This window comes from Dermacentor albipictus, chromosome 5, assembly GCF_038994185.2.
Source record: "Dermacentor albipictus isolate Rhodes 1998 colony chromosome 5, USDA_Dalb.pri_finalv2, whole genome shotgun sequence".
Lineage (NCBI taxonomy): Eukaryota > Metazoa > Arthropoda > Arachnida > Ixodida > Ixodidae > Dermacentor > Dermacentor albipictus.
This window is the reverse complement of record NC_091825.1, coordinates 101880907-101888126: the sequence shown is the minus strand read 5'-3', so window position 1 is coordinate 101888126 and position 7220 is coordinate 101880907.

The window sequence follows — 7220 nt, the reverse complement described above, 5'->3', positions numbered from 1 at the left end:
ACTTCAAAATCAAGTTATGGGGTTTTATGTGCCAAAACCACTTTCTGATTATGAGGCACGCCGTAGTGGAGGGCTCCGGAAATTTCGACCACGTGGGGTTCTTTAACATGCGCCTAAATCTAAGTACACGGGTGTTTTCGCATTTCGTCCGATCGAAATGCGGCCGCCGTGGCCAGGATTCGATCCCGCGACCTCGTGCTCAGCAGCCTAACACTATAGCCACTGAGCAACCACGGCGGGTTGCGGATCCACTTAGAACGAGTTTTCAAGATGACACCAGTTTCGAAATACAGGTTCCCGAACTTTGCAGAGAAATGAATTGGCGTTCCGGTTAATTTGTTAACAACACGTCGTTTCATGCACTGAAGCACACAAGTAACTGGAACGCCAATGCATTTCTCTGCAAAGTACGGGAATTTGTATATCGAAACTGGTGTCGTCCTGAGAATTTGTTCTAAGTGTATCCGTCTTGCGCAGTCCACTGCTAGAATTCGTAAATTGAAATATGGGTCATAATATAATTAGTCAAAAGTTATTTAGTCAATTTTTGGCAATTAGTCGATTTTGCATTTCATTTTTTGTGCAAGTAGACCGAGTAGACCGGCTCATAAACTAGAGTTGAGCTATCTGCCACAGGCAACCTTTAAAAAATTTTGGAAGTGTTCGCTGAAACACCCTGTATATATCCGTTTATTGCAAACTTAAACTAAGCAGACGCGCGTTCAATGCTTAGCTTCATCTTCGAAGTAATGACGAGCAGTTTCTCATTCCGCGAGATGACGTAGTATGGTTAGTATTACGCCTCGCGCGAGCTTGGCTAAATTCATTACAGCCAACCTCACGTACAGAAATTATAATCTATAGCCGTTTCGTAAACATAGCGAATTCATTTAGTTAGTCTTCCTATTCTGCCGCGGTCTACGGAACGTAGGTTGTGGCATCACAGCATCTCGCCCAATTAAAATCTGAATGCATAGCCGGTGGACAACGACACGGCCAACTCTGAGTGCCAGGCTTGGGAACAAATCAAATCAGCGAGGCAAGCTGGAACGCCACAAAAGTTTCACTAATCAATGTTATGAGCTTCTAGAATCATTTTATGCCTACTTCCGGAAATAGTTTTTTTTTTCTCTCTCTCGCTCTTTCCCCCACCTCACCCACCCTTCTCAAGCCGCTTCTCACGTCGTCCTGTTTTCGATAATGAGATGACACTTCCCCGCGCGAAGCTTTTTGCGAGTGCTGATCAAAAATTCAAAGAGCGAACTCAATTTACAGCCCGAATATCCTCTTTTATGCATGCATTACCAGCCCCTAGGAGCCACGCTGCTGGACAGAGATTCGAATCATTTATCTCCGTAAGGCCGGCGCTAAAGATGAGTAGTCCGATCGTAAAGCGTGCTTCGCCTTTATGCCTTTGTGCAGTGCGAAGAAGCACGCTTCCGTCTCCCGCCTCCTACACAGGCTGAACGTCGCCCGCGTTAAGGCTTCGGCGACGCCCGATAGTCGCGGGGAGGTCGCTTCTTAATCAAGATCGAAAATTGGAAAGATGATATATGGCTCCCGAGGGACGAAGGAGCAAGCGCCCTATCGAACGAGAGATATATCACCGAAGAAAAAAATAAAGAGAAACGCGCGGCATTTGAAGTCTAACGACGTACGCGAACGAATGCCTGCCGCAAAAGAAAAAAAGTGGTGCTCAGCGCGTCTGCACTCTGTTGTCCTCATAGGCTTCACTGGATAAAGGTTGCAAATGCTTTTGTCTTGTGCTCATTGGCTACGCACCCCGGTGTGCGAAACTACGGCTCGCGCTGGCACCTAGCAAGAGCGAGAAAAGATAGATTTACCGAATTAATAAAAAAATGACCCAACTATATATATTGATGCAGTGTGCCCCAATGTTAATTCCAACCAAGTTCCATTAATAAGGAGGTCTGTATCCTCGCGCATATCTGGTAGTGAGTGCAGGATGGTCTCCTCACTACTGGTCTTCCTTGTATATAAATACAGGGGGTTTCTCCAAAGTTCAGCACACAAGACCCGACGAAAAATATGCAGGAAAGAGACGACCAACTTTTTGTAAGTAATATGTGTTTACTTAACGTTTTCGGCTGATGAACCAGCCTTCGTTAGAGTACAGTACTCTACTCTGACGAAGGCTGGTCCTCCAGTAAAAACGTTAGGTAAACACATCTTACTCGCAAAAAGTTCGTCGTCTCTCCCACCCCAACTCACGCACGCACGCACACACACGCACACACACACACGCACGTACACGCGCGCGCACGCACACACACACACAAACAAACAAACACACACACGCACACATACACACGCACACGCACACACACACACACACACACACACACACACACACACACACACACACACACACACCTTGCCACACAAACTTGCCTGTGACAGATATCACAGTTCTAGTTCATGGTCTACTCGAAGCAGCGAACAATACTTGCACAAAAAATTGAGATGCAAAGTCGTCTAATTAATAAAAATTCAATAATTACGTTTTTTTTACAATTACATTATGACCCATATTGCAATTTACAAATTATAGCCGTGGAGTTCGCAAGGCGGATCCACTTGGAACGAATTTTCAAGACGACACCTGTATCGCGATATAAATTCCCGAACTTTGCGGAGATATGCATTGGCGTTCGAGTTAATTTGTTAACAGAACTTCGTTTCATGCACTGAAGCACACAAGTAACTGGAACGCCAATGCATTTCTCCGCAAAGTTCGGGAATTTATATTTCGAAACTGATGTCGTCCTGAGAATTCGTTCCAAGTGGATCCGCCTTGCGAAGTCCACTGCTAGAATTTGCAAATTGCAATATGGGTCATAAGATAATTAAGTAAAAAGTTAGTGAATTCTTATTAAATAGTCAATTTCGCATTTCAATATTTTTGCTATATATATATATATATATATATATATATATATATATATATATATATATATATATATATATATATATATATATATATTAAGAAGACCTTCATAACGGGACCACGTCACGCATTCCTCTAGTAGAGAGGGAGAGCGAGATTATTGAAAGGAAGTACGCTTCTGTGAAATTTTGACCACATATATCTTGCGGGAACTCCCACCGTGATTATCTGGTGACTTTTCTAAGCACTAGATCGTGCTTCTGGTTCTGGCTCCCGTGGTGACAATAACTTGTGTTCTTGCGACTCGTGTGTGTGCAGTGACCCACCCCTGTGGCTCAGTGGACATAGCATCGCGCTGCTTCGCACGAGGTCACCGGTTCGATGCCCGGCCGCAACAGCCGCGCCCCTGTGGAGGCGGAATGCAAGAAAGCTCGTGTACCGTGCATTTGGGGCACATAAAGAAATCCCAGCTGGTTAAAAAAAAATTACCCTGAGCCCTCCGCTAGCTCTTCTGCGCAGTTTCGGGAAGTTAAACCCCACAGTTTAATTTGCGTATTTTATAATAATAACACTAATCAATCAATCAGCCAATCGTTTATTTAACGTGCCTTGGAACAGTGCTGGCGTTTGGTTAAAAAAATATTTGACATACAAATACAAATACAGGGAAACATATGTTAAATAAAAAACGACAATTATGAAAAGGAACAGCTCATAATCAACAAAAGCCAAAGTAAATTGACAACAGAAAGATGGAGCAAAAGAGGAACGATGCGTGAGAGACAATAAATAGAAATTGATCAATCCAACCTTTATGATGATGAAAAACTTTATTTATTCCTCTTTAAAGGGAAGGGGGCAATGGAACATCCTTTATATGTGTCCGGAAAAAGCCATCATGTTTTAATACTGGCACACAGGTAACCTAATGAAAAAATAATTTACAGCTTTAAATATAACGATACAAAGGCGAATGGGAAAGGGGCATGTAACAGAAAAGCCATTTGGGCATAGTAATGGCACCCTGCAATAAAGGAGATGGAAAGTTGCTGAAACAAGTTCTTATCTATCGACAAAGAAAGGTAAAGCAAATCAAAATAAACAGAAGATTAATGAGCAAGTACAGCGAAAAAAAAAATTGTACAGCTGCAGGTACAAACATAAGGGAAAGTGAATAAAGAAATGGGGGAACGATTCATGTAAATGCAATGCACCATGAACATTAAATGTACGAGAAGGAAAAAGAAAGCCATTGAAACATTAGAAATAATAATAATAATAATAATAATAATAATAATAATAATAATAATAATAATAATAATAATAATAATAATAATAATAATAATAATAATTGCCGCCTAAACATGCAGAACAACATGACAGGCCGGGCCTCAGTTGGCTTCTAGGACCGTGCCTAAGACCACGATACATATAGGGTGTTTCGCGTAACTTGAGCCATACTTTAAGCATACGCAAATTCCACGTCGCTGAACCAAACCAAGATAATGTTTGCCGGCGCTTGGAGATACTCAGATTATTTTTTCGCATTCCACCGAATTAGGCAATTCGTCTTAATGAATCAACTTCTCAAATATTACAATCAGATGAGATGTGTCAATGAGAAAATTGTAGAGCAACATGAAAAACTCCCCATACCGCTTTCTGTTGCTGAATACGTGCTACATAAAGGTGTTTTTCCGAGCGTGCAAGAAGTCCTCGAATGCACGCAAACTTGCCGCGCGACCGGCCACTCGAGGCACTTTGTCCAGCTACGCGGCATGTGCATATATTTATGGTGTGTCTCAAACTAGGCGAAACACCCTGTATGGTCAATGAAATACAGACATCTATGAGACATGGAGAACAAAGAAAAAAATTTAAATGACACGAAAAGGAAAAGAAGAAGAAGATAACATTTGGTTATTCTAGTTAAAACAAAAGAAATTGAAGAAGTAAATATTACGATGCCACAGTGTTCTGGAAGTTTTTTTCTCCATACCTTATTCAACATTTCAGCGTGCTTCTCGAAGTCGCGCTAAAGATTTCATCCGGTAACTTCTTAAAAATGCATGGTACATATGCACAGTGTCTGGCCACACCATAACTTGTGTATGAACGACGAAACACATAACAGACATGTTGTCGATATTGCCTGGTGGCGGTATTTCTTTTTTAATGCGGAATTTTAATAATGTTTGACGCCAACTGTTTCGATGAGTAAGGATTGAAAATTCGGTTGACCAAGTTCACGGAAGATATTTGCAGCTGTTACTATTGGGGAATCGCAGGCAACATTTTTAAAAATATTTTCTGTAAACATGGTTTACGCTATCTCCAACGACCCGAGCAGAAGCCGAAGATGGTAATGCCGTGTCTCAACACACTGTAGCCCAATGCAAATACAATATCTTTTCTTTTACATACAGTTACTACTGAAAGAATATTCCTAGAGATTTATCATAATCCACGTATGAAATAGGCGCACATTTAGTGAAAATAATGAACTAAATCAATCATGGGAGTTTATTAAAGCGCCCAGGAACAACCTGGAAGGTCTTGGTGCTGGCGCACTGGACAAAACAAAGCACAGGAAAAACAGCGCACGCCCATACACACATACCCACATACACACGCGCGCACACATGAAAAGATAATTTCGTGAACACAGATTTTAACAGAGCCTAAAATTTGTACGCCAAGAGAATGCAAAGCAAACGTGGAGAAACAGAAAGGAATTACAGAATGGCGGAACACACAACAGGTGAGAGTTCTTTAAGTTATCGAAGTTCCTGTGCAACTGCTTTCAGGAATATATTAAAGTTAGGTATGAAGATATCCAGGCACTCTGAATGGGCGTTACATGTTGCCCGCACTCTAGATAGAGAGTCACAAAAATCGGTAGCCTCAAAGGCATGCTGTTTCCTTGTGCTTTCCTGTGGTATGTAAATGCGCACACTAGAAAGCAAATGCGAGAAGCAGATTTTTCTATGTATTAATTTACGGAGAAAAAGAATACCCGATTTGTTGCGTCTACAGGTGAGGGTACGTAACGTGAGTGCCTGTGATAGCTCTACGGAGATGGAAGGCTCTTGACAGAATCGATGTTTAAATACAGACGTGAACTTTTTTTGCACACTTTCGAGAAGTTCACAATTTCACCTACAAGTGCCGCCCCAAACGACGGAGGCGTACTCAAGAACTGGTAGGAATACACTCTAATATAAAGTTACAAATCGCTCGGGTTGTTTGATCTCGTCACCCGACATGCTGTCCCGAGCGTTCGAAGTGCACGCTGCCCCGTCTTTTGAGCGTGGGGCGAGAAACTCAGAGAGCTATCGAAGTACACTCCGAAGTACTTCGCTCCCTGAGCTCTTGGCAGGACAACGTCTTTAACACTATATAGAAATAAGATCCTGTTAGTCTTCCGCGTGAAGCTTGCAATTTTCGTTTCTGATGCATTTACGACCAGCTTGTTTCGAGCGCACCATGACGCAAAATTCGTAATGTCCTTCTGAGGAGCGGCGTAATGGGTAAGATTTTTTACCGCTTTGAAACGTTTCGCGTCACCAGCACACAACAAAACGGAAAGTTTTGAATCACTGCCGAAACGTCGTTAATGACCAGCGAGAAAAGAAGGGGGCCCAAGACAGGCCCTGGGGAACTCCACTCGTAACCGCATAAAGTTCTGACGACTGACAATTGTTAATTTCGCGGCCTTCAGCGGCGTTTGCTTGGAGCTCGAACCAGGTTGACCATCGGAGAAGGTTCGGCAGGAAAGACGAGGTCATATAAAAACAAATAACAGAAGTTTAGTAACCCGTGACCGGTGAGCGGTGCGCTCCAAGACAATAAAAAAGATACAGAAACGTTCAGCGTGCGTGCACCTGCAGGCAAGGGCAGGGATGTCGCTCCACTTGGCGGCTCGCTGGCCGTCTTATACGCTCCACCATCTGGGCAACCTCGTTCTCTCTTGCTCCTTTGTAGAGGGCCTTGTCAGGGCATATCAGCTCAGCCCACACTGAGGAACATGGAGGGAAACCACTCCTTGGCGTAGAGGGGGTGAACGTAGGACAGAGGGGAGCAGGATTTGCACATTCCGCACATAATACCGTTGCACACACACCTGACGGACAAGTCGTTTCATGTTGATGAGCGGGACCATTAGGCACGTTGCGTTTCAGGTGTTTGGCATGCGTTCCATTCATTTCCGTACAAAGTGAACCGTAACACCATTTACGCTAACGTAGCAGTACCGGTCACGTAGGTAGCTTCTCATTAGCGCTGTGAAGGAGTGGTGCAGATCAAGTTGGGT